The 26,566-nt window shown below is 42.2% G+C and overlaps 1 protein-coding gene across 8 annotated transcripts in view; it reads left to right on the top strand.

Moving 5' to 3' along the window:
* ADGRG2 (adhesion G protein-coupled receptor G2) overlaps positions 1-26,566 on the top strand; it is a 134,721-nt gene that overhangs the window by 14,064 nt on the left and 94,091 nt on the right. For 6 of the 8 annotated variants that reach the window (XM_070289852.1, XM_070289853.1, XM_070289854.1 and 3 more), the window contains one exon: positions 3,280-3,393. The exons of the other annotated variants lie outside the window; for them this stretch is intronic. The gene's annotated coding sequence lies outside the window, so the exon portion shown is untranslated. The remainder of the gene's footprint in view (positions 1-3,279; positions 3,394-26,566) is intronic. 8 annotated transcript variants of the gene reach the window in all.

The raw sequence follows: 26,566 nt of genomic DNA, 5'->3' as shown, positions 1-26,566 counted from the left end.
GTGTGTGTGTGTGTGTGTGTGTGTGTGTGTGGTGAGAACACTTAGGATCTACCCCTTTAGCAAACTTCAAGTGTACAGTAACTATTAACTGTAGGCACCATGCTATGCATAAGACCAGAACTCCCTTTGTCTACACTGATTTTAAGAAGTAAACTCCAGCCTCTTTAGCACATTGTACTACCACTGTTAGGTTAAAACAGAATCTTATTGTGTAGTGGAAATTGTCTCAAAAATATTTTTAAGATCTTTATACTGGCTCAAAAATTTCATTGAGAAACACTAGAAAAGAATGTTGATAAGTTGACTACTTCTAAGAATGCTGGAAGTTTTGGGGGAAACTTGAACTCTTAACAGGCTCAGAAATAAGGGTTATAGAAATGAAAAATGGAAGAAAGTATAGGAAAAATCATGCTCTTAAACATTTTGTGCCTTTATTTATTTATTTTGCCTCTTCACATGGTGTGTGGGATCTCAGCTCCCTGACCAGGAATCAAACTTGTGCCCCCTGCAGTGGAAAGGCAGAGTCTTAACCACTGGACCACTAGGGAAGTCCCCATTTTGTGCTTTTTAAATATAAAAATTCAAAAATCTTGAAACAAAGAGACCTACTAATCCACATTTTTGATTAAAGCAAATTTTTGATTCCCTGCCATCTCCATGCCATACTTGATTCTCTCCCATGAGACCATCTCAGTGTATGACACCATGATCCATCTAGTTGTTCAAGCTCTAAGCCTACAAATTTCCTGCCCCACATTCAGCCTATTTACAGATCTTGTCACTTTGACTTCCAGAGTATATTCCAGGTGTTCCAAACTCTCTACTTTGACTCCTCCACAATTCTCCCTTCTGCTGCTGTCTTTCTTGGATGGCTGTAGTGGCCTCCTATAATCCAATTCCCATACAGCAGCTGAAGCATCTCTTTAGAAGTATTAACTGGATGATGTCACTCCCCTGCTGGATTATGGAGTTCTGCCATGTTCTGACCCCTGCTCTTCCCTGTTGCAGACCACACTTCCTCCTTTTGATTCTTCCAGCACATCAAGCTCCTTTTGGTCTTTTGTACTAACCGTTCTTTCTGGAATGTTCTCTCTGCCCCTCCCTCGTCTTTCTCTGGCTGGCATCATTCATCTCTCAGTTTAAGTATCACCTCTGGTTCCTTGATCCAAAATAGATCCCAAGTCACTCACTGTATCATTCTCACCTTACTGTAATTTTCAACGTTGCACTTATCATTATATTAGCTTTATTCTTTATTTGTATGTTTATTGTTCCCCTCTCCTTCTCTGCCCCACCCCCCTGCTCCCACGATAGAATATGAGCAGGGCCCACACTTTATCCCTGGTACCTAGTATTTGGTATACAGTAGGTATTCAGTTAGATGAATGAATGAGTAATAAACTTAAACTACCTAACATGATCTCCAGCACATGAAATGAAAGTCACTCAGTCACATGAAAGACACTGAATAAATGTTCTCTTTCTCCAGAAATTCATGTCTCTGGGCTAAGTCTAGAAGCTGCTGGTGAGAACAGTGATCTGATGAACAAATTAATATCTGTGTGTTAGGATCCTAATTATTAGAGTTTCCAGACAGAAGGGAATTACATTTTACCAAGAAAAAAACAGTGATAAAATTCGAGTTTCCAGACATAAGGGAATTACATTTTACCAAGAAAAAACAGTGATAAAATTCCAGAGATCACCAATGTCACATTTTTTAGTGGGGGACTCTTCTGGTCCTAACTATAAGACTGCTTCTCAAATTTTTGAAAAACTTGGACATGTTTCCCTTGGGTTTTAGACATGTAAAGTTTCTAAACCTAGATATTCACAAATTGAATATATGGAAGGAGAAGGAGAAAGATTAGGAGGATGTATGCCAAAATGATTTCCCTTTTAGACATAATTTGAAAATTAGCCATGATTTTTAGGTAAACCCTAATAGTACATTCTGTATAGTATTGAAGCTTCCAGGAACAATCAGTACAAATGATCTCCACTAGTGATTTTGCTATCCAGATAATTAACTTTTTGACAGAATATATCACATGTTTTGGAGTATTTGGAGAAACCATTACCCTTGTGAAAGTAAAAGTTGCTCAGTCGTCTCTGACTCTTTGCAACCCCATGTACTATACAGTCCATGAAATTCTCCAGGCCAGAATACTGGAGTGGGTAGCAGTTCCCTTCTCCAGGGGATCTTCCCAACCCAGGGATCGAACCCAAGTCTCCTGCATTGCAGGCAGATTCTTTGCCAGCTAAGCCACAAGGGAAGCCCACCCAGTAGTAGTTATTTTTTACATTGGATCGATGCTCATTTTATATCCATAGTTCATATATGAGTCAAGAGCTGTGTACCATTGTCCACTCTCCTGATATTTATCACCTATGCGTCATTATTAGTCATTTTCTTTCTAGCATCCATTTTTAGTGAAAGTAGGCAAGTATGGCAGGCAGTATTTCTTAGATATAAAGTCTTATTCTTTTTGACTCATCTGTGAAAGTGGATAAAATGTGTATACATATGTTTCTAAAATTAAACTTTTTAATGAAGTATACACTATACGCATTATAAGTGTATAGCTCAATGAATTTTTACCAACTTTGCACACCCCTGTCACCAGTCCCCCATCAAGAATCAGAACATGAGTGGCTCCTACAAGTCCCCTTCATGTCTCCTTCTGGGCACTCCTACCCCCTAAAAGTAACTACTATTCTGATTCTAATGTCATAGATTGATTTTGTCTGCCCTTGAATTTCATATATATAGTACCACACAGGATATCTGACTTTTCATTTTTGTTTGGGAGATTCATCCATATCATTGTGTTGTGTGTTGCAGTTACTGAATAGTATTCCATTGTATGACTGTACCACAATTTATCCTTCCTACTATTGATGAACCTTTGGTTAGTTTCCCATTTCTGGCTTTTATGATTAGTGTTATGAGGAACACTCTTGTACATACCTTTTTTTTAAAACTTTTTTTATTTTGTATTAAGAAATAGCTGATTAACATTGTTGTGATAGTTTCAGGTGAACAGCGAAGGGACTCAGCCATAACTTAGACGTGTATCCATTCTCCCCCAAACTCCCCTCCCATAAAGCCTGCCACATAACATTGAGCAGAGTTCCTTGTGCCATATAGTAGGTCTTTGTTGGTTATCTGTTTTAAATATAGCACTATGGATAATACCTGTCTTTTGATGAACGCGTGTATGTTGACTTAAAAAATATTGGCAATCCAAAAGTTGATAGTTATGTTTTATTCGGCAGGAATTTTTAGGACTTCAAGCCCTGGAGACAGCATCTCAAGTAACCTTAAGGGAACTTCTCTGAGGAGCTGAGGCGGAGAGGCTGGTTATATAGAAGTTTTGCAACAAAGGGCAGGTAATCTGAATGTCAAAAGATTATTGTTAATTAAAGAAAACTGCTGCTGCTGCTAAGTCGCTTCAGTTGTGTCTGATTCTGTGCGGCCCCATAGACGGCAGCCCACCAGGCTCCCCCGTCCCTGGGATTCTCCAGGCAAGAACACTGGAGTGGGTTGCCATTTCCTTCTCCAATGCATGAAAGTGAAAAGTGAAAGTGAAGTCGCTCAGTCGTGTCTGACCCTCAGCGACCCCATGGATTGCAGCCTTCCAGGCTCCTCCTTCCATGGGATTTTCCAGGCAAGAGTACTGGAGTGGGGTGCCATTGGAAGTTAAGGAATTCAATGCTTCTCTATGTATGGGAGCTTCCCTAGTGGCTCAGATGGTAAAGAATCTGCCTGCAATGCAGGAGAACCTGGGTTGGGAAGGTCCCCTGGAGAAGGGAATGGTAACCCACTCCAGTATTCTTGCCTGGGAAATCCCATGGACAGGAGCCTGGCTACAGTCCATGGAGTCACAAGGAGTCAGACACGAGTGAGCAACTAAGACTTTCAAGACTTTCAGCTATCTGGGGCATGTATCCTGTGTTTTCTCACCCTGAGTTTCCTCGGGGCTCATGATAGGGAGTGGCTGCAGTCTGATGGCTGCTAGATGGCAGGTATATTCTTTTCCTGAGTTTCCTCAGGGCTCACCAGCTCATATTGGAGAGCTGCAATCACTCTTGACTGTGACATCCTTTGTTTACTGATAGGGCAGGAGATGTTTTTCTCATGTGCATTACTACTATGTAAATGCTATAGGGTAAGAAAAAGAACATTCCCTCTACCCTCCTAGGTTCTTGGCTGAGACCCACCCCGTAATAAAAAGATAGATGAACAGGAGAAAAACAAACAGGAGTTTAATAATACATATCCTCCTGTATACATGGGAGAGACCCATGAAGACAGAGTAACTCCCCCTAAATGGCCCAAGCCCCACTATGTTCAATACCATCTTCCACTAAAGACAAAAGATTTTTTGTGGGGTGGGGGAGGCCAGTTCTAGGAATTATCAGGAAAAGCACAGTGAACAACGGTTGGGGTGTTATGCAGATTTAAGTCCTTGCCTTCTCCATTGAGAAGAGTTTCTAGAGATTTAAAGTGACTGTTCTGGTATGGAGAGGGAGACACCCTTACAAATGGAGGTTCCCCTTATATATGTAAATATCTCTTACAGAAGGGTCACTTCTACTCGCTTTTCAGAGCTGCTTCTTTGTATGCTGTTTCTTAAAAATAATCAGCCTCAAGATAATTCTTACACCAAAGAGACATTTTGAGATGTCATATTCTGCTCCCCTTCAATACCTAAACAAGAATGCTTTTGATGTTGTCATAAAGTTGCTTACTCGCGTCTGATTCTTTGCGACCCCATGGACTGTAGCATGCCAGGCTTTCCTGTCCTTCACCATCTCCCAGAGTTTGCTCAGACTCATGTCCATTGAGTTGAGGATACCATCCAAAGGTGGCTTCTACTTATTTTCTACTTATTCTTATTTCTACTTATTTTCATGGTTGTCAGTTATTTGGTACTCTGAATGCAATTAGGATTAGTAACCACCTCTGCATATACTTTCCTATCTGTATCCATATACCGTGTTGAGGCTTTTTATTCATAAGTTGAGTTAAGTTTTAGTATGAGTTGTTTTTCTTTGATTTTTTTCTAAGTGTGTTTGCATGTTCATTTATTCCTTTACCAGCTACCTATATCAAAATGTCATTTTAAAATTTCATAAGAATTTTAACGTTTTTTCCTGTGATACACACACATGATTATTTTGAAATGAATGACACTCCTGGAACTGTCAAATGTATTTTACAGATATTGAGGCAAAGGTTTACCCACATGAATAGTCTTAGAATGGTACAGGCTTATTAAGCAGTGATTAATTTTGCCAAGGAGGCAAAAAGGGAAGAATGAAATAAATGAAAGAGGTTTTGAAAAACTAAAGTATGCTTTATTTTGTTGTAATTACACCCAGGTTTGCAGGTTGACACAATTATCTCCCTTTGTCCCAGATTTGTCCCAAATATCCCATTCAGCAAATCTGAAGTTAATTTGACAAACTGAATAGAGCACATTAGCCTGAAATGGAGCAAATACCTTCCACTTGACTTTGGTAGGAGTCACAGTTGCTAAATATACTCTTTATGCAGAGAACACTTGGTGAATTGCTATAGTTTGTAGCCAAGCTTTTTAGACATACAGGTAGATCTTTTTGAAATGTAGATGCGGGTTCTGGGACAGGGCTGGAGATGCCTCCTTTTGGGGGACCATACTTTGAATAGTGAGGCTTTAAGCACAGCTGGGATCTTTGTCCGTAGCCCTTTCAGGAATGATAAACATCCCTGTTCTCGAGCCTCTCCGGTTGGCCTCCCAGCATGGGCCGACAAACTAGACACGTTCAGCCTGCATTAGAGCACAAAGCTCAGTACTCCTTGGGTGTGTCTTTAAATCTCAAGTAGCAACTCCTTTTAGCCTTCCCTCACCTAGTCTCTCCTCACACATTCCAAACAGCTGAAGAAAAACCACTGAACTCCTCAAATGCACGCCAAACCCAAACACACACACACTCACTCACTCTCTCTAAATCCCAGATACTGACTTGAAGGGAGGAATGGGGCAGGGCAGGCATGAAACTGCCTTCTCTTCTGCTGGCTTTGGTGCCTCAGACTTCCTCATTTATTCCATAGGGACTGGGTGTCTGTTTTAAGATCCTGGGCCCCAAGCACCACGGTGCACCCAGTCCCCTTCCAGCCACTAGCTGGACATTTCTCTCCACCCATGTGGCAGCCTGGAGTGCCAGGATGAACCCTTCCCAGGCCACCCCTGGGAGCAGCCCTTAGCCAGGGCGGGTAGGTATTTAATCCAGCTCTTTGCCCCTGAGTGGGACCCCTGAGACGGCTGGGCAGTCTGCACCGGCTCCCAGAGCTTCCAGGACTGAGACAGCCTCCCCCAGTGGTAACTGGCTTGATGATGCATCTGTATTAGCTGCCTTCCTGCCCCCATCTCACCTCCCCATTCTCGTGTGTCCTGGGATCACGTGCTAAATAAATTGCTTGCTCTGGAATCTTTGCCTCGGATTACCTTCTGGAAGAACCCAAACTATGGCAGGGCTCTTTGAGGCCAGCAGTCAGGAAGTACTTTTGTTCATTTTAATAAAACCCATGACACGAAAACATGGGAGCCCCTTGGGTTGGTCCTTGGGAGGGCTTCACCAGTGTCTGGTTATTTTGTTGGCGTGACACCAAGCATTCAGGTGGCTGGAAGTAAGCCCAGTCTCAGAGAGAACGCTTCCGTGTTCTGGACTCCCAACAGAGCTGACTCTTGTCCTTCTGAGTCTTGCCAGGCCAGGGGTGGGGGTAGGGGGAAAGTGTATCGCTGAGTTCTGCCTCAGGGCCATTGAGCACATCTTGTGGCCCTGGCAATCCTCGCCCTGGCTGCATCCTACTTCCGTGTTCCTTTCTGTAGGCTTCCCTTCCTGGGGTTCTCTGTCATGCGCTCTCTTGCCAGCCCCTTGGGACTAGGAGTCCTTTCTTGGACCTTCAGTTTACTGCGTGGAGGCTCCTGACTTTAAGATTCAAGGATGTACCACCCCTGTTTTCCAGGCTTTGTGCCAACGATCAGTGCTCCTCTAGTTGTGTGGTTTTTTTTTTTAATTAATTTCTTCACTGCTGTGTTTAGATGTTCTCTAGTTGTGATGAGCAGGGGCTTCTCTTGTTGCAGAGCATGGGCTCTAGGGAACGTAGGCTCAGTAGCTGTGGCTCCCAGGCTCTAGAGCACCGGCTTAATGTGGCGGCGCACAGGCTTAGTTACCCTGCAGCATGTGGGATATTCCCGGACAAGGGATCAAACGTGTGTTCCTTGCATTGGTAGGTGGAGTCTTTACCACTTGACTACCAAGGAAGTCCATAGCCATGTCTTTAGCTTGTCCCCCTTCTCCTGCCTTTCTCTCCAGACTGGAGTTGGACCCAAACTTTGGTATAATTTAAACTTCACAGTGCATTTTAGAACTGCCTGTGCTCAAACTGGGGATCTTAGCCCTTCTATATGTTCAGAAGCCTGCCTTTTCCCCTTGAGACCTTGTTTGCAGCATTCCCCTTTCTGTGGTTCCTCGAATGATTGGAACCCACACCAGGCAGAGATATTTGGGAGGGTGGCCCGACCTGGCATCTAGAATGGATTGTTCACAGTCTTGCTGTACCCCTGCCAGGGTGTGCTGCCCACTGTGTCTTTGTTTGGGCCTCCTGGGATTCCTGATTAGAGACCCTTGTTCCTTTGGATTTGGTATTTTAGGAGTACCCACTACATCAGTGGGACTAGCTTTAATGTAAACATGTATGAAAACATCAAGGATGGATGGTTAGGTGAATGCTTCCCTGTGACTTCGGGCTCTCTTCCTGGCTTGTAGACTGCCACCTTTTTGTTGTGTTCTCAAATGATGGAGAGAAGCGATAGGGGAGAGACTCTCTTCTTGAAAGGCCATAGTCCTATTAGACTAGGGTCCCACCCTTATGACCTCATTTAACCTTAATTATTTTCTAGAGACTTTGTCTCCAGATACAGTCATGTTGGGGGTTAAGGCCACAAAATATTAATTTGGGGGTGAGGAGTGGGACTCCAGTGATAGCAATAATTGTGCTTAGCTTTCCCCCCAACTCCTCCATTCATCTAGCTAAATCCTGAAATTGCACTATTAGAGATTCATTTCTTTGACTTAAAGAGTTGTTAAAAGGTAAATGGGTACAGAATTTGGTTGATGTGTCTTGATATGAGGTCATCTCCTAAGAGCAGATAGGATTCACAAAGTAGGAGGATATTGGGTGTCAACAAGTTGGGAATGGGCCCTAAAGAGAGAAAGAGTACTAAAAAAGGAAGTCAGTTTTCCCTCAGCAGCATCTTTTTGTTAACTTTGCCAAGGCCTGTTCCAAGTCCTCAGAATTATTTAATCAGTTCCTGCAAAATAACCCTTAAAATCAAATAACTGAGTACTTAACCTAGCTTTCTTGGATCTACGAATGATTTGAAAGCCTTTTAAAGAAGTCTTATCAACTCTCTGCCAAGGGAGAAGTATTGATAGAAGTACAGCTTCTCATTGGCTTATCCAGCCTTCTGTCAACACTTCTTATTAGCCAACAAATTATGTGTAATGACAACAGATGTTTGTAGTAAAGATTCTTGTGTTGTTGGAGCCTAAAGTACTTTTTGAATCACTAGAGATTAAATTATGTATGGGATAATTTTCATATTAACTGTGATATTGATAAAGTCTTGGTTCCTGCTTGTTACTGAATGATAATCCTTTATCAGCCAGGATATTTCCATTTCAGTACTTTGTCTTTCTCCTATGCTAACAGCGAAATGGTACCTGAGGTAAAATGAGCCCTTCTTGTGGCTTGTTACTGCTAGGATAGGCTGCTTTTGGATAATTGACTAAGGTAATCAGAACACTGTGTATGAGTCAGGCATGTGGCTTTGACCCCAATGTGGCCTTTGCTGTTACGGAGACCCCTAGAGAGTGGGTCAGTGTTTGTTCAGTTCTGCTAAGGAAAGTGCGTGGAATTCCATCTCCTTTAGACCTGCTCCATCAATGGTGTCATTTAAGTCTTCAACCCTGGCCGTAGATTAGGTTTTTTTTAAAAATTTATTTATTTATTGGCTATGCCATGCAGCATGTGGGACCTTAACTACCCTGACCAGGAATTGAACCTGTACTCCTGGCATTGGAAGCACAGTCTTAACCACTGGACCACCAGGGGAGTCCTCATTAGCTTTTAAAAAGTGCACAGAAGTAAGTACTGTCCTGAAACTGGTCTTCATCTTCTCATATGTTTGTTTATACTTACTCTGTATAGGAATATGTCCCTTAGTAAGAGAAAATGCTGCTTGCATGCTTTTTTTTTTTAAATTGGAGTATAATTGCTTTACGATGTTGTGTTGGTTTCTGCTGTACAGCAGTCTAAATCAGCTGTATGTATACATATATTCCCTCCCTCTTGGGCCTCTCTCCCATCCCACCTCCTCCATCCCACCCCTCTAGGTCATTATTTGCATGCTTTTAAACTATGTGATTGGTATTTTTTTTAACCCCCATGTTATTCTGCAACTTTAATTTTGTCATTGACTGTTTTTGTGAGATTTGTCCTCATTGCTACATGTAGCTCTTACTCATTTCTTTCTCTGCTCTGTTGTAGTCCATTGTGTAAATATATAATCTGTTGGTACATTCTTCAGTTGATGGCCATTTAAACTGCTTCAGTTCAGTTCAGTTCAGTTCATTCTTCTATTGATGGCCATTTAAATGGCTTCAGGTTTTATTATTAAAAATGAAGCTGCTGTGAATAGCCTTGAACATGTTTCCTTGTGCTAATATATTTCCGTAGAGATTATATTTAGGAATGAAAGTACTTAAAAAAAATCTTTTTAAAATTTAAATTGGACGATAATTGCTTTACAATATTGTGTTGGTTTCTGCCAAGGAATGAAAGTACTAGGTGGTAGGGTATATGCCTCTTCAACTGTACTGGTTGTTTCCAGATTACTCTCCTAAGCAACTGGGAAAGAGACTTCCTGTTGCTCAGCATCCTTGCCAACACTTAGCATAATCAGACTTGAGATTTTTTAATATCACTGAGATGGTATTATATCTCCTTTGGTTTTATTTTTTTTTCTCTTTTGGTTTTAATTTGCATTTCTCTGAATATTAGTGTTCATTGACTATTTAAATTTAATCTTCGTGAAATTCTAGTTCAAGTTTCTTTTTCCTTCTATCAGGTTTTCTGTGTTTTAAAATTGACTTGTTGATGTTCTTTATATATTCTAGATACTGGTTTTTAGTGATATATGTTATAAATAATGCCTCTCAGTCTGTGGCTTATTTTCTTACTTTTTATGGTGTTTTCTGATAAGATTCTTTCATTGTAGTCAGATTTCTTCTTTATTTCTTTTATGGTTTGCACTTTTATGTTTCTGTCCCAAAGACCTAAAGATACCTCTGTTGTCTCCTAGAAGTTTAAAGTCTTGGCTTTTGAAATAATTTTAGTCTTAATTGGAATTGAGGGAGCAGTCTATGTGTGGATTGTTATTCCATGTGGAAAAACACTTGTCACAGAATTGGTTATTGAAGAGTTGGTCCTTACCCTCCCTCAGCTGCATCTTCCCTGGCCCTCTTTTGCTATATCGAGTGCCCCTATATGTGTGAATCTGCTTCCAAGCTCACTAAAATTTGGCTTCCTGGTATATTTGTCAAACCCTGAGTATTAAACAGCCTTGATTACTGTAGTTTTCTAAAGAGTCTTGGTATCTGGCAATTCAGGCGCTCCTCCTTTGTTATTCTTTGTCAGATTGTCTTGGCCACTTTCTTTTACATTACATATACATTTGGCCCTCCATATCCATTGGTTCCACATCCAGGAATTCAACCAACTGCAGATTGAAAATATTTGGAAATAAAAATTCCAAAAGATTCCAAAAAGCGAAACTTGAATTTACCATTAAGTCAGCAACTATTTACATCACATTTATGTTGTATTAGGTAGTATATGTAATCTAGAGATGATTAAAAGAATACATCCTCTATAGATTATAACTAGGCCACTTTACATAAGGGACTTTAATATCCTCAGATTTTGGTATGTGTGGGGGTTCCTGGAACCAATCCCCCTCGAATACCAAGGAACAGCTGTACACCTTGTTGTTTAGTCACTCAGTCATATCCGACTCTTTTGTGACTCCATGAACTGTAGCCTGCCAGAGTCCTCTGTCCTTGGGATTTCCCAGGCAAGAATACTGGAGTGGGTTGTCATTTCCTTCTCCAGGGGATGTCTCCAACCCAGGGATTGAATCCGAGTCTCCTGCATTGCAGGTGGATTCCTTACTGCTGAGCTACCAGGGAAGTCCCAGTGTACACCTTAGAATTACCATTAAGTTCCATAAAGAACTTCATTAAGATTTTGAGTGAAATTACCTTGAATCTGTAGCGTTATTTATTTTTCCAAATTACTTTGATATAGATTATCCCGTTTGGGTCTTGCAACAACTTGAGAGTTAAGTTAATATTGCCCCCTTTTCTCAGATGAGGAAGCATATTAGAGAAATTAAATGCCTTGTCCACAGCTCACAAAGCTAGTTGATGACAGAGTCTGGTGTTTTGTTTTGTTTTTTTTATTCCCCCCTTTTTTGTTGAGAAATAATCCACATACCATAAAATTCACCATTTTAAAGTGTACAATTTGGTGGATTTTAGTGTATTCACAAGTTTCTGTAACCATCACCACTATCTAATTCCAGAACATTTTCATTACCCAAAAGAGAAGCTCCTGTACTCATTAGTGGTCACCGCCCACTTTCCCCTCCTCCCCTCAGACGCCGGCAGCCACTCTCTACTTTCTGTCTATGAGTTTGCCTGTTCAGGAGATTTCATAGAAATGGAATCATGCACTATGTGGTCTCTGGCGTTTTTCCACTTAGCATCATGTTTTTAAGGGTCCTCCATGCCACGAATCGCAACTCTACTCTTTTCTCTTTCCCTTCATTTTTTTCTTGCATTCATTTCCTTTCTTCATTTTCATCTTCTTTTCCTTTTCCTTCATTCCTTCAAGCCAAGTCTTTTAACTCAGCCAGGTGGTCTTTTTACAGTTACCATGTTAAATCAGTAAGTGGAAATTTATTTCTTTAAGAAATTAAGGATAAAATGATAATGCATGAGCCTAACAACAAAGTTCTCCAGCTTCACTCCCTGTTGGCGTTCATTAGGTGCTCAGACATTGAGCTGAGTGCCCCAGAATAAAGGATCAACATCAGAGATCTTTAGAAGAATCTTGCCAGTGTTGTTTCTTCTATGCTAAGCCGAACTTTTGCTAAGCCGTGTGCCTGGAAAGCAGAACATTGTTTAGGTTTTCAGCTGTGTATTAGATATGCATACTTGCTTTTGTAGAAGAGAAGTCTTATTTTCTTCCAAAGAACTTGAGGTGGTTCAGTTGAATGTGTTATACAGATCTTGGTTTGAAAGAGTTACATAAAGCACTGTGTGTAAAGAACCCTTCTTTCTTTAGAAATGAACTTACTCAGTTCAGCAGTATTTTGCTGTTAACCTTAACCTTCAGTTGAACTATGAAGAAGAATCAGAATGAATGACACTACAATTTGCCAAGCCCTGAAGTAAACCAGGGACAAATATGTGTGTTTCCCTGCAAAGTATGCTGAATTAATTCCTTACCAGTCCTCAGACCACTCCCAGTGAACAAACAGAACCCACATTTGTCAGGGTCAGGAGAGAGGAAAGATTAAACGTGCACACACTTGCGTGTGTGTGCACACACAGACACAAACTCATAATTAGTTGATCTGCAACAAACCTCAAGCTGTTCTCTTAACTAAAATCAAGCCAATAATTCATTTAGGTTTTAACCAGCTATTTTGGAAATTGTTTTATAAGGCTTTAGTTCTTTCAAATGTTCACAACCCACAAAATTGGTTTTGAAAATAATCATTTTTCCCTTTGCCTACAAGGAATCACAAAATTGAGTTTGAGTTCATTTACAGTCATTTTTCTTCCCCTAGGTTTTTAGATATCATTTTTTTTCTCTGCTTCCTTTTTTAACTTGCCATGGATTTTCCCTTCTTTCCCCAGTAGTATGTCCAGCTTCTTCAAAATCTCTCCGTTCATCTATGCACTCTTTCAACAAGTCTTTCTAACATTCCTACTATGCCCAGGCACTCTTCTAGTCATTGAAGACTCAACAGTGAACCCAACAGACAAAACCTCAGCCTTCAATAAAGCTTATTTTCTAGTGAGTGAAGCAGATAATAAAGTAAATAAAATACACATTATGTTAGATGGTGATTCATGCTATCTGTAGAGGAAAATGTATCAGAATAGCGGCACAGGGAGCATGGAAGGGCTGCAATTTTAAATAGCATTTCTTTAAGTCAGGGGTTGGCTAACTTTGGCCTGTAACCATCCACCTTTTTCTGTAGATAAAGGTCTATTAGCACACAGCCACATCCATTCATTTACAGGTTGTCTGTGGGGTTCATTAGTTGCAACAGAGACCATATGGGCAAAGTCGAAAATATTTACTCTTTGGCCTTTTGCAGAGAAATGCAGATTTTATTTATTTATTTGTCTATTTGGCTGTACTGGGTCTTAGTTGTGACACTCAAGATCTTCCACCGTCATTGTGGCCTGTGAACTCTTAGTTGTGGCATGTGGGATCTAGTTCCCTGCCCAGGGATCGAAATCCAGGTCCCCTGCGTTGGGAGTGCTCAGTCTTAGCCACTGGACCACCAGGGAAGTCCCTGCAAATTTTTATTTATGATAACAGTGTATAATAGTATGCATGTTGTGCTTTTCAGCTTCCAAACATCTTTAATAAACTATGGCCTTGTCTGAGTGTGGCAGTGGTATCAGGGTAGGTCCAAGTAGCTTTGTTTTACAGGTCACTGAACCAGAAAGGTTACTGGGATTGTCCAGGGCTGCCGCTCTTGTAAAGTGGTGATGTTTAGCTCTCACAGCTGGTGCGTTTCCCAGCGTGATCTACTGATGATAAAGACAACCCAGCTTTTTAGCACTGGGCGCTTCCTAGCATACATAACACAGGCAGGCAATACTAAGTAGGCATCAAGAGTGTGGGCTCTAAACCTAGGCTGTCCAAGTTCAAATCCTCACTCTGCCACTTCTTCTGTGCTGTGCCTCAGTTTCCTTTTCTATAAAGGAGTTATAATAATATGCTTTCTGGGTAGGGTGGTGATGCATCCCAGTTTGCCCAAGGCATCTTGGATTCATGCCTACTTTGTCTGCATTAAGTAATAGTGTCTCATTTTACACCCAGCTGCTCCAGTCTGAACATTAAGTTATATATGTACCCTAGCTAGGGTTGTTGCTGGGCTTGAGTTAGTACAAATAAGGCTTTTAGAATCCTGCCTAACCGTAGTCTGTAGCAGTGGTTTCTTATCTTTGCTGTGCCAACTCATCAGTTCATTTTCTTCTGACTCATTTTTTGGTTCCATTAAGTCCAGACTTGTTCCCTTGTGAAGTGATTTTGTGTGTTTGGGTTAACAGGTGACAGAGGATCCTTCTTCCAGGGTACAGAGCCCTCCACCTGCAGTGTTCATCCCCCAGCAGGCCTCCGGCCTCTCTCCCTGACCTCCTTCCATAGGTCTTTGCTCACACGTCATTGTCTCATGATGCTTTCACAGGCCACTTCTCTAACTTGCCATACCGTCCTACACACTTCGTGTCTACTAACCTGCTTTAGTTTTCTGCCTAATACTTATGTATATTACCGAGCAGCTAATAATGTTTTTAGTGTGCTTTTGTTTTGCTGTTGGATAGAAAGAAAAAAACCCAAATAGGCCTGTGAGATTACTTTTTTAAAAAAAAATAGTGTAGCTTTATTGCTAAAATTTGAAAAATTACAGAAAATCACAGTGCCACAAATATAATCCACCCATAGTCCCACCCCTTCCTGCATGGTTGTCATTTTAAGGTGTATTAAGAAAAACAATTTTATCATAGAACTTTAGCTAAATAGCTTATAAAGCAAGTGAGGATTTACTTAGTTCTCTAAGGATTATAATTTTGATTCCTTTAAGATAAACCTGTCTTCATGTTTTCATCTGAAACTGTTCTGAGAAAACATCAAAGCACTAGTGCAGCCTGGTCCCAATCCCAGAAATAAAGGAAAAAAAACATGGCAGAGAGTGGAGTGAGAAAGCAAGCTTCCCCACTGGGAGTTAAGGTCTCTTGGAGTATTGGCAATGCGTTAGCTTGACTCTTGCCAATGTGAATGTCTTAATAGAAAGGATCTTGTGGTGACATGTTTTTATTTGCTGATTTCCTTTATCATATGGAACAAGTTGCACACTCTTTGTGCCTCACTGTTTCCCCTAAGAATATAATTCAGCTGTGTGTGTTTGTTCCACAGCCCTCTTTAAAACTTGTAATTGTTCCATATATTTGTTCGTTTACATTTTTGAGTTCCCCACCAGCATGTCAGTTCCAGAAGGGCACAGTTGTATCTGTCTTGCTCACCAGTGCATTCCTAGCACCTCACGTAGTGCCTGGCACATGGTATTTACTCATTAAATATTTGTCAAATGGGGAGTCCACTGAGCCTGGTGGCACACACACCCCCTCTGTGCAGGGGACCAGGGTGGGGACGACCCTTGTGCAGGGTTCTCAGTTGCAAGAGAATAAAGCCCTAAAAGATGGCCCTGGCCCCTCAAATATTATCCTCATTTTCTCCCCCAGTCCCCCAATTCCTTTAACAAATGACAGAGTTATTAATTCATCCATCTGAGTTGGTTTAAAGTGTTGATGAGTTTTGAGACAGGAATCTCATTAAGACCTTCACACTCAGGGATCAACAGGGATTCTTGCTGTGCTCCTGTGAGGTGGGGGGGGCCAGTGATGATGGGGTGGGAATGAGAAGAGCCCAGAGCAGGGAGGTGGAAAGAGGGCTTGGGCAAAGTGGGATGGCCAGAGCGGAAGGAACACAGGAAGGGTAGTGGGCCCACTGCCCACACAGACTGTATTTAGAGAAGCTCATTCACTTTCACCCACAGCCCAGGCCTTTGAAGCAGTCAGCCCAGTGCCTGACACACCTGAGCAGTGGATGATGGCAGTGAGGTGATAGCTAAATGTTTTGAACATGTACTATTAATATGAGCCACACTCTCTGCTCGGCACGTTTCCTGTACTTACTCACTACTCCTTTGCAAGACTTTTAGGAGACAAATACTACAGTTATTCCCATTTTATGGATAAGGATCCTCAGTTGGCAAGACGTTTAATATCCGAGACAACTTTGTCCTGTGGCTTGTCGCAGGCTAAAGTTACATACTCGTTCTCATCAGTACTCAGTAAAAATATCTTGCCCCCCCCCACCTCCCTTTCTTCCTCAGTATCCTATATGTGAAAGCATTTTGGCAATTTTGTCAATAATTTGACATGATTACTGTAGAATAACTAAAAGCAGCTTATATACGTGTGGAACATGAGTTTTAACAGCAGCTCTTTTGAGATACTGTGCCCTTTTTCTTTTCTTGTACAAGCACACTACATCTTTATTCAGGCAGATCGTGCCCATATGAGGTGCTGTGTTCAACATATATTTCTAATTACAACATTGATTATTACTATTTATTGAGAATTTGCTATGTGCCAGGGATTATTTTAGGTGTTTCATGTATAGTGACACATTTATATGTCCCAACAACTGTGAGATGGATGCTGTTGATATTGTCTCCATTTTATAGGTGGAGAAACTGAGGCACACAGATAGACTGAGTTAATTGCCCAAAGGTTTTAGGAGCAGCAGGTAGCAGAGCCAGAATTCAAAGGCAGGGGCTTATGTCTCTTTAAACACTCTGCCATTTGCTTCATGAGTGGGCATGGCGACCTTTCTTTACTTTGGTTAATATTTATTGACAATTCATGAGGAAGTTACTGAATATTCCTTCCTGAGATACCCCACCAGCTGTAACCTGACTTTCCCACTTGGGTTTATTTCCTTTCAACCCGACCCTTTCCAATGAGAACCCAAGAGATGGATTGAAATATTCTCTTTCATATTCACCTTGCAGTTTTCTACTGTGAAATTTTTCATCTATTTCTGAGACTAATGTGTGTGTTATACTTTGGAAGAGAAGTAATCTTTACTTTTTTCCTCAGCATTCTAATTATCATTCTAGTTGAGTTGCCGGTTTCACCAGTGGAATGTTTTGGCCTCCATTCTCTGTGTAGCAAGCTCGAGGTCTGCATGGTGGAAGGACTTCTAGGGGTTGCCTTTCTGCTGTCAAGTTTTCTGACCCCTTGTGGAGTTTAAGGTCAAACTAACTGGCCCACATGGGATATCCCATGACTTTCCTGCAGTGTATTAGAGTGAGTTACAGGGCTTCCCTGGTGGCTCAGATGGTAAGGAGTCTGCCTGCAATGCAGGAGACCTGGGTTCGATCCCTGGGTCAGGAAGATACCCTAGAGAAGGAAATGGCAACCCACTCCAGTACTGTTGCCTGGAAAATCCCATGGACAGAGGAGCCTGGCAGGCTACAGTCCATGGGATCAGAGTTGGACACGACTGAGTGACTTCACTATAGACCTTCTAACAGGCAAGCCCAGTGTGCCTCCAGGTTCAAGGAGCCTTTGGGGTCTGGTGGCAGAATTGAAGCTTTGGGACCATTCATGTGGTCTGCTCCAGATTTCCAAAAATGTCCAGGGAGTTAGACTTTTGATGTAAGAAAAAAAACACAATACTCTCTCACCACTTGGAACACCTCAGTTTTGGAAAAATCATTAAAAAAAAAAATGCCACGAAGCCACCCATGCTGCATCAGTGCTGGAGGGTCATTAGGCAAAAGGCAGCGTCCAGACACTTGTGGGAGGTATGATTTTTATGGGCTGTTTGTGTGTCCAGTTTTGCAGTTTTCAGAGGAGATCTGCACTGGGGCTGTCAATGAAAACCATTGAACCTGTCATGCTGTTGTTTGCCAGGTCGCCTGGAAAAACACCCTGGGAGGGTCAAAGAGGGGAATACTAAAAAAAAAATAAAAATAAAAATAAAAATGGATGGCCCTGTTCTGGTGTGAGGCCAGGGCTCGGTGTCACAGCCAAATTCCCCAGTGAGAGAGGAGTTTCCACCAGTGCAGGTTTTCCCCACCCTACCTTACGCCATCCCGTCTGAAAAAAATTCCACTTCCGGTGGAGCCAAGTAGAGTCACTTGAAGGCAGTGTAAACAAAAGCAGCAGGTAGTGTTGATGCTTGCAAAGAACATTCTGATGGGGGAGAAAAAGAAATGAGAAGACCAGCTAGCAAGTGGGAGGTTTTCCTGGCTGTAGGAGAGCTGCTTGGAATAGCATTGGCTTCTGGTTTCTAAAGACCAGCCCAGCAAACCTAAAGCTCTAATGTAAGCAAACTCTCCTTGGGCATCTCTTCCCCATCCGTTCCCTTTTGCCCTCACTGAGCTAACGGCAGGTTCCCATCTCAATGCTCCTGTCATCTGTGTCTGACCCTGAAGGGCTCTCCCTGGTCACTCATGCCTGTGTTATCCCCACTCACCAGCAAAGCTGACTTGATCAGTTGAAATTCAGTCTTTAATGGATATCAGTGCCTTGCAAAAAGAGAAAAGACCACTTGACAGGTGGTCTTTTAGTTATTAGTCAGAAATTAAGAATTCTGCGGGTAGGAGAAGAGTTTTATGCTAGGCTGCCTTTAACAGGGCAGCCTCTCCTTCAGTCCTGCTGATAACGGAACAAGTTTCTCAGTCCTCCACCTCCCAAACACACAAAAGATAGAACCAGTCACTCCCATCTTTGTGTCCTCAAAGCTCGTAGAACTCCAGCACATTTTATAACACTGTTCATCGGTGAGTAGGAATTGGAATGAAGATGTTTCTGCCTTTTCCGAAACAACCCCGTTTAGCCTTTCCCAGTGCGAATAATGGGCCAGCCTCCATTTAGAAGGGAGTCTTAATTAGGAGCCAACTTCCTGTAGATGATGTTATCAACTGTCAAAGGCTGCTAACGGGAGGATTTAGCCGTGGACTGAGAAGTCACTGCTGAGCTAGGTGAGGTGGGAGTCCTGGGTGACCTTGATAAGAGTAGCACAGAATCCCGTTTGAAACAATTTCCAGAGAGGTTGGGAAGAGAGAAAGTGGCCATAGCAAGTATGGACAAGCCCTGAGCAGGTTCAATGAAAGGACTAGTTACAAGGAAGAACTCTGCTTCCTCGAAGAACTGTGTTTTCTCCTCTTCATGGATGAATTCAGAGTGGAACGTGATTCTTTTTCTCTTTGGACACTAGAGAGCCCTGTTTGTGGTTTGATATTTGATAATACAAATGTGAAGTCCTTATGTCCTTGCTATTTGTTTTCTAATGCCCCTCCTTGCTTTTGATCTCCTTTTCTAATGTGTGTTCTGCTTGAATCTGCTTTTTTTTTGTGCGGGGAGAGAGAGGGAATACAGAATGGCATCTTGTCATCTGTGGTCTCCATTGTTGAGTACCTCGTGGCCTTTTATCTGCCATAAATCACCATACAAGTGGAAGGCGTAATTGCTCTCAAGAACAGATGAGAAGGAGGACAAGTAATTCTCTTTATACAGGGGGGTTCTATAGATAGTTGTGGAACATGAGAAGGGAGATACTGGAAGACACCTGAGGCAATAAAGTCTTCCTCAGCTCTTCCAGAAGCTGGCATTGAGAAATCGAGAAAAAAATTCTAGCAGTGTGTTCCAGAGGGTGTACTTCTGATTTACTCTTGTTGATGGAAGCAGTAAAACCCCTGTCAGCCTCTGAATACCTTCACACATGCACCTAGAGAAGAAGCAAACCTCTGCTTCTAGAGATCCTAGGGAGAAAAGAGTTCCATTGAAAACACCATTAAGAAAAGTGACCATTTATCCAACCCTGACATCTAATTTGCCCTTCCTAAACATTTAATGTTGTAACCACAAACAAATGACAGGTTCCAGGACGCCAGGGAAAAGTAAGCTTTTAAAAAGTCTGTGAAAACATCGTTCAGGGGAAAAAATAAGTTAGAGTGGGAGTAAAGTACAGACTATAAATGAGGAAGAGGAAAGAAAAGCATTTTAAGAAATGACCTTCTTGTGGCTTCTGAGTTGTACCGAGTGGTTTGATGTCATTAGCCAGATGATCCTATTGATTTTCTTATATTCATGTAGTAAACAAATGGAAATCTAAGCATTTTCCCACTTCATAGTGTGTTGTTTCCTGTAGTTATAAATATATCTTCCAGTCCCTTAGGGTGGCCAAGTAGAGGAAGGGGTCTTGGGCTATGCTCCTTAACCCTTGGGTGTCTGGCCTGACAGGCCCATTTTCTTATTGTATGTCCCCTCTGTTGGCAAGGAGTAACAGGGCAATGGAAGGGCTAGGACACCTCAGGAGTCTATTCCACAGGTCACTGTGATAAATGACTCTCCCAGGGAGATTTTTACCAGTAAATGTCCAGAGGTGGGCTGCAAACTGCCGAGAGTCCATCCTTTTGCCTGCCAGTCCCAGAAACGTCTTGCCTATCACTTTATGAGTTTGTCCCAGAGACCATGTGAGATGCCTAGAATCTGTTTTATGCAGGCTTCAGAGGGATGGGGTAGGAGGAAATGAGACTGACTTTGAATTGAACTAGCCCAGGCCACTGTCTTTTGTGCCTTGTGGGTCCTTAAATGGGTACCTGTAGTACTCACAGAAGGAAAAGAGAAAACCAAAAAGCATGGAGGGAATAATGAAAGGGAGGAAAGGTAGCTAGAGAGGAAGAGAAAGATGAAAGGAAGAAGGAAGATGCATAAATTAGCTTTTTCTGTGTAACAAAACACCCCAACATTTAGTGGTTTAGATAAAGCCACAGCCATTTCATTTGTTCCCAGTTCTGGAGTCTGCAGTGTGGTCTTTTTGCTCACTCATGTCCCTGCAGTCCCCTGCCAGTCAGCTAGATGACTCTCTGCTGGAGGTTGGCACAGTAATGGTAACTGGGCACACATGCCTTTCACCACCCAGCAGGCTAACTCAGGCTTGTTCTCCCTGTCACATAGTGGCTCGAAGTTCCAGGAGCAGGAGGAAAGTGGAAACTTCTATAGTCACACACTTTTTAAAAGAAATATTTGGCCACACCATGTGGCATGTGGAACTTTAGTTCCTCGGCCAGGGATCGAACCTGTGTCCCTTGCACTGGAAATGTGGAGTCTTAACCACTGGACCTCCAGAGAAGTCCAAAGCACTTTTCAGGCTTCTGGTGGCATCACATTTGCCAGTGTCCTATTAGGCAGAGCAAATGCGAGTCCATCACACATTCAAGAGGTGGAGAAAGCGATCCCGCCTTTGGCTGGGAGGAGTTGCAGTCACAGTGCAGATGGGTTGGCATACTGGCATAGGGAGGGTTTATGGCCGGTTGTGCAATCTCCCACAGAAGGGAAAGGCTAGAACTCTTTTGCTGGCAGGATTGGCAGAGATGTAGCAGTGTAGAGATTAAGGCCCTCACCTTAAATCACCAAGTGCCTATATTCCACAGTTTATCTGTCGAATAGGGCTGGATAATAGTATAACCTCTTACTCATTTCCAGTGGGAACAAGAAAAACTTTATGGGCAAAAGTTTCCTCCTCTTTTACTCCCTGGAATTGGACTAAGGAGCAGTTAAATGTTTAGTATGTCTCAAGTGGCAAATGTTTTGGAAACAGAAAACTTTAAGGCAGTAGACTTAATTTCTAACTCGTGTTGAAGATGCAACAAAAACTTAACAAAGGAAAAATTGGGAACTTTCCTGGTGGTCCAGTGGCTAAGATTCCAGGCTCCCAATGCAGGGGACCCGGGTTCGATTCCCGTCAGGGAACTGGGTCCCACATTCTGCGACTAAGAGTTCACATGCCACAACTAAGACCCAGCACAGCCAAATATAAATATTTTTTTTTAAAAAAGGAAAAATTGACATGGTGATCTTCTTAGTTACTTGGTAAGACCCATCCTACACTTGAATTTGTTTTTTCCTCATCTGTGTATCTTTTCATCATATTTCATTACTGAAAACAGTATCAAAGCATAGTTTAAGTAGAGGAAAATGCTCAGAATTTGTTGCTATCCAGTGGAAAGAGGAGTTGAGAGTTAATTAGAAAGCCTCAGGTCTGGCAGTTGGAATTGATTTAATGCAGCAGTAGTTATCTAAATTCAGTTTTCTTCAGGAAATGTTTTCATACAAAAGGAAGAAAGTCCATGTCTAGTAAACTTTGTATGAGTATAGCTTAATGTAAGACTGTCATTAAAAAAATCAAGTAGGTGTTTTTGTGAAATAGACAATGAATGCTCTGAGAAAGAATTCATTGGTACATCCTTACCTACAGATTCACTTTTAAGATGGTAATCATTTACATTCTAAGGAAAGGCATGCCCTAAGTTTGGAAACACCTTTAGTTCTGCCATGTTGCAGGGAGACCTGTGGTTGCCTCACCCAGGGGGTCGGGTCTGCTGATCAAGAAGTCATTCGAAGGGGGTCCCTGCCTTTGTGCTCCTTAATACCCTCTTCAGCTCTGGGCAGAGGTAACCATCAACATTCTAGCCCCTGGGATACATTTGGAAAACCTCAAGCTTGGCAAGGGGAGGGAAGGAGAAGAGGGAAACCGTAGGATGGAGAGTAGAAGGGAAGAGAGGATGAAAAAACTGGAGAGGAAGGAGGAGAGAAAAGGAAATGTTCAGTGCTACAGAAAAAACATCATTGGACCAACAGTCCAAGAGGTCCGCCAGCTCCTTACCCTGGCCTGGTTCATTCCACCTCTGACCTGGCATCACCAGCGTCACTAAAGAGGTCATCTTCGCATGGGACTTCCATTGTGGTCTAGTGGTTAAGAGACCACTCACTTTGCATTGCAGGGAACTTGGATTCAATGCCTAGTCAGGGAAGTAAGATCCTACATGCCTCAGAGCAGTGGAGCCCATGTGCCACAAATAGCGAGTCTTTGTGCCGCAATGAAGATTTCACGGGCTGCAGCTAAGACCCAGCGCAACCAAATGAATAAATAGTACCAGTGGCATAGTGATTCTGCCAAACAAACAGAATATCACCCATAAATAAATAAATAAATATTAAAAAAAGAAAGCAGCCATCTTAAATGTTTCAGAAAGCAATTCCTTCTACAATTTAACAATGCTCCAAAGCAAGATGTTTCTCTTAATTTAAGTCCTTTGGGCTGTAATTTAAAGCTACCTTCCAGCATTGCCTTGTGCCCACAGCAGAGATGAAGACCATCTCCCTGTCACCGTTCTTCTCTGAGGGCCTTGTGTACATTGTGGGTATTATTCCTAATCCATCATAACCTCCACCTGGACTTGCAGTGTGGATTTTTTCCAGTCTATTCACAGATTATGTTTTTAATACATTTTCATCGGTTGTCTGCTCCATCCCTCCAGGTCCCTTCTGACCATTCTCTGCTTTGCTTTTGATGCTTCAGCAGCATCAGACTGACTCTAGCCCTGCCCACTCTGTGCCAGTCTTTGGCTCTATGTCTCAGTTGAGGCACTTGGCTCTTCACGTAAAGGGAGTTGCACATCCTTTAAGATGCAGCATGACTGTTACCTTCTGCAGGAACCTGCCAGGTTCGTTTCCCTCTGCCAGCTTAGGTTCACTTCCTTGAAGCTCCCACTGTACCTGGTTCATATGGAGCTCCCAGAATGCCTAGCATTCTGCATTCAGGCTCTTATGGTCCTCTTGGCTAAGTGCCTTTGGCAAGGGTGTAACCTGCACACCCCTGTTCTTTGGCACACAGTAGGCCTTCAGTAGAGTTTTGTTCAACTAATTATCTTTGAAGTCTTACAGAACCATCTCAGTTGGACTCCTCTTGAATGGTGGCATCCAGAACTAAACCAGTCTTTGCAGGTAAAGATCCTATTAGGTGGGGTCCCCTCAATAATGGGGCCCCTACAAGGTTTGAGAACCATGCTTGTTTGTTCCTCGATGGCCATACTCACCACTTTGTAGCCAAGCCCAGCATATCCCTGCCCTTCTCCTGTATCTGCCCACCAGCCTCACCTTCGTCCTCTCCATCTGTGCAATTTGCTTTTCCTACCACTGTAGAGAAGCTTACTGTTATTTATTTCTGCTCCTCTTCCCAATTTATTGAGGCCTTTGGCCACTGGTCCTTTCTTCCATGGTGTTGGTGTCATTGTCAGGAACTGTGAGCCACTCTCTGCCCCTCAGTCTGGGCCACTAAATAATCATTAGGTTCTCAACGAAGCAGTGAGCCCTCAGGATGCTGCACATCATGTCACTGGGTTTTGTTTTGGTTGCTACTTGGACCAGCATCACATTACCCAAGAGGACAGTGGGCAACTCTCTGGAGCTGAAGTTACCTGTGCAGCTACCCAGTGGTTTCGCTGATTATCCCAGGATGTGTGGGCCCCACAATCAGCACCTGGGCCTCTGAGCAGCCAGCGAGTACAGGCATTCCAGTTCTTGGATGTAGCCGCTCTGAGCTTCCTCTGCTCTGGAGCTGAGCTCTGAGTATAATCAGAGATAATTTCCTTCCCATCCAAGCCACTTGTATGGTCTCTCTCTCTCCTTTTTTTTTTTTTTTTTCTGGTTATGCTGGTATTACCCTGGGTTTTAGCCAGCTTGATAAATAGAGGAAGTTGGATGCATTTCCAGCCTTCCTGATGTCATGGTTTGGGGCAGTCTGCAGCTGTGGGAGGTTTTAGTTAATCCTAGCAATTGGTGAGTTTGCTGTTCTTCTCTGAGAAGCTTCTCTGTTCTGTGCCATGTCTTACATAAGTCAATATGGTTCCTTTTGTGACTTGCCCTTTCCTTTCAATGATGTAAGAAGCCCAAACGTTGGCAGGCACTCTGTTTTGTTACTGGAGTGCTGGTGCTGATCCTCATCAGATCCCGAGTCCTGCTTAGTTTCTTGTGGAGATAAAGGGCGGTGGACATGTGGCAGTGATAGTGGCAAAGAGGGATCCAGAGGCTGACGGATGGGCAGTTCTGTAATTAAGTTTAGGCCTATGTGTCCATCAGCCATTTTCACATCATTGCTTTTGACATTCTTTTCCACAGCTTGCTCAAGTGAGTTCTTGCTCCCTGGCTGGGTAGCTGGTTTCTTGGCTCTGAGAGCAGAAGTCTTTGTGCTCTCAATGGGCTTTCTAATTGTGCTAGAGTGGGTCCAGGGGAGACGGTGTCCAGTTGAGCTAGTGATGGCCTGATGTTCTAGTTAGTCTCCCTCTGAGCTTGTGTGTTCTCTGAAAAACCTGAATGGCTTGGCCCAGCCTCCCTCTGTTCTGCCTTTTGCTAGAAAAAAAAATAAGTAATTGTATAAGTCATACATGAGCCTGTGCCCGTGTTCTGTTGGCCTTCATCCTTTCCCCCATCACATGCCTCTCTATGGAGGCTTGGTGGGTTTCCTTCTAGGCTTTTTTGTATGTGGCCACACTTGTCACTATACAAATAAGCATACATATATAGAGCCTTGTTTGTTTCTTAACATATCCTAGTAGCTACAGTATTAAGAAACTTTATTTTTTTGCATGACTTACACATATTGACAGTCTCTATGTATGCAGATCAACTTCATTTTTCTTAAGCATTGTATAACATTTCAGAATATGGATGGATCATCCTTTTTTTAACTATTCATTTACTGATGGATACATAGGCTTTTCCACCCTTGTACAAAGCTGCAATAAGAGTATCTGTATATTTTTGTGTCTGTGTGTCGCTGTTTCTGTAAGGACAATCTCTGGAATTAGAATTTCTGGATCAAAAGATGCGCACATTGAAAAATTCAAAACATAGCTCAACTGTTCTCTCAAAGTTTATGTATCCACCAGCAGTGTAAGCAGTGTTCATTTCCCATGTTCCCTTGAACATGCTTTCCAGCTTTGGGTATTATTAGGCTTTTTAATTTTTTCATGCAGTAGGCAAACAAATTTCATTGTTGCTGCCCTATTTTTCTACCTGAGAGTGTTCCAAAGGAGCAAAGAGAGACTCATGTTGTTTATTAATAAACTTGGTTTACTAGGCACCACTCAGCATGCTTTATTGTGGTTATCAGTAAGGTTTTGGAAGAGGCAATGTGTTTGAGTTGTGAAATTTCATCAAAAACTCCTATGTAGAAAATTCTCATTTATACAAATATAAAGTGAAATTATTTCCATACTCAAGTCACAATCAATTTGTTTCTTTGTTTGATTATTTTAATGTTTTACAGTTGTTAATCTTCCATTCATTCCACGTTGAGCATTGGTACATGTGTTTATAATTTGTTCATCCTATGACAGGACATCTTGCTTGGCTTTCCTTTTTGTCTTTAAACATTGCTTAATGAAGTTTTTCTGACATACTGGGCTTTATTAAGAACTAGTCCTTTTTTTCCCTCTTAAAGAGCATATAATCAATAGTAATTCATCATGACTTCTTATTTCCTCTTTGAATTCATATCCTGTATCCTCCTTGAGCATTGAACTTCTGTCTTAACAGTTTGTTGACTGAAGCCAGGAGTAGATCAGTTGGTTCCAAGATCACGCTATAGATTGTTACCTCTTGTAGTTCCTGATTTGAACATTGTTTAGTCTGTATTTCACTTGAGGGGACAGCATGGTGTGAGGTGACTGTCATCTTTGAGCTGATAGCTGTGCCCATATTTTGGTTTTGAAGCAAAGCATGATGGAAT

The sequence above is a fragment of the Ovis canadensis genome, chromosome X, assembly GCF_042477335.2.
Source record: "Ovis canadensis isolate MfBH-ARS-UI-01 breed Bighorn chromosome X, ARS-UI_OviCan_v2, whole genome shotgun sequence".
NCBI classification, from domain to species: domain Eukaryota; kingdom Metazoa; phylum Chordata; class Mammalia; order Artiodactyla; family Bovidae; genus Ovis; species Ovis canadensis.
This window is presented reverse-complemented; position numbering and strand designations above follow the sequence as displayed.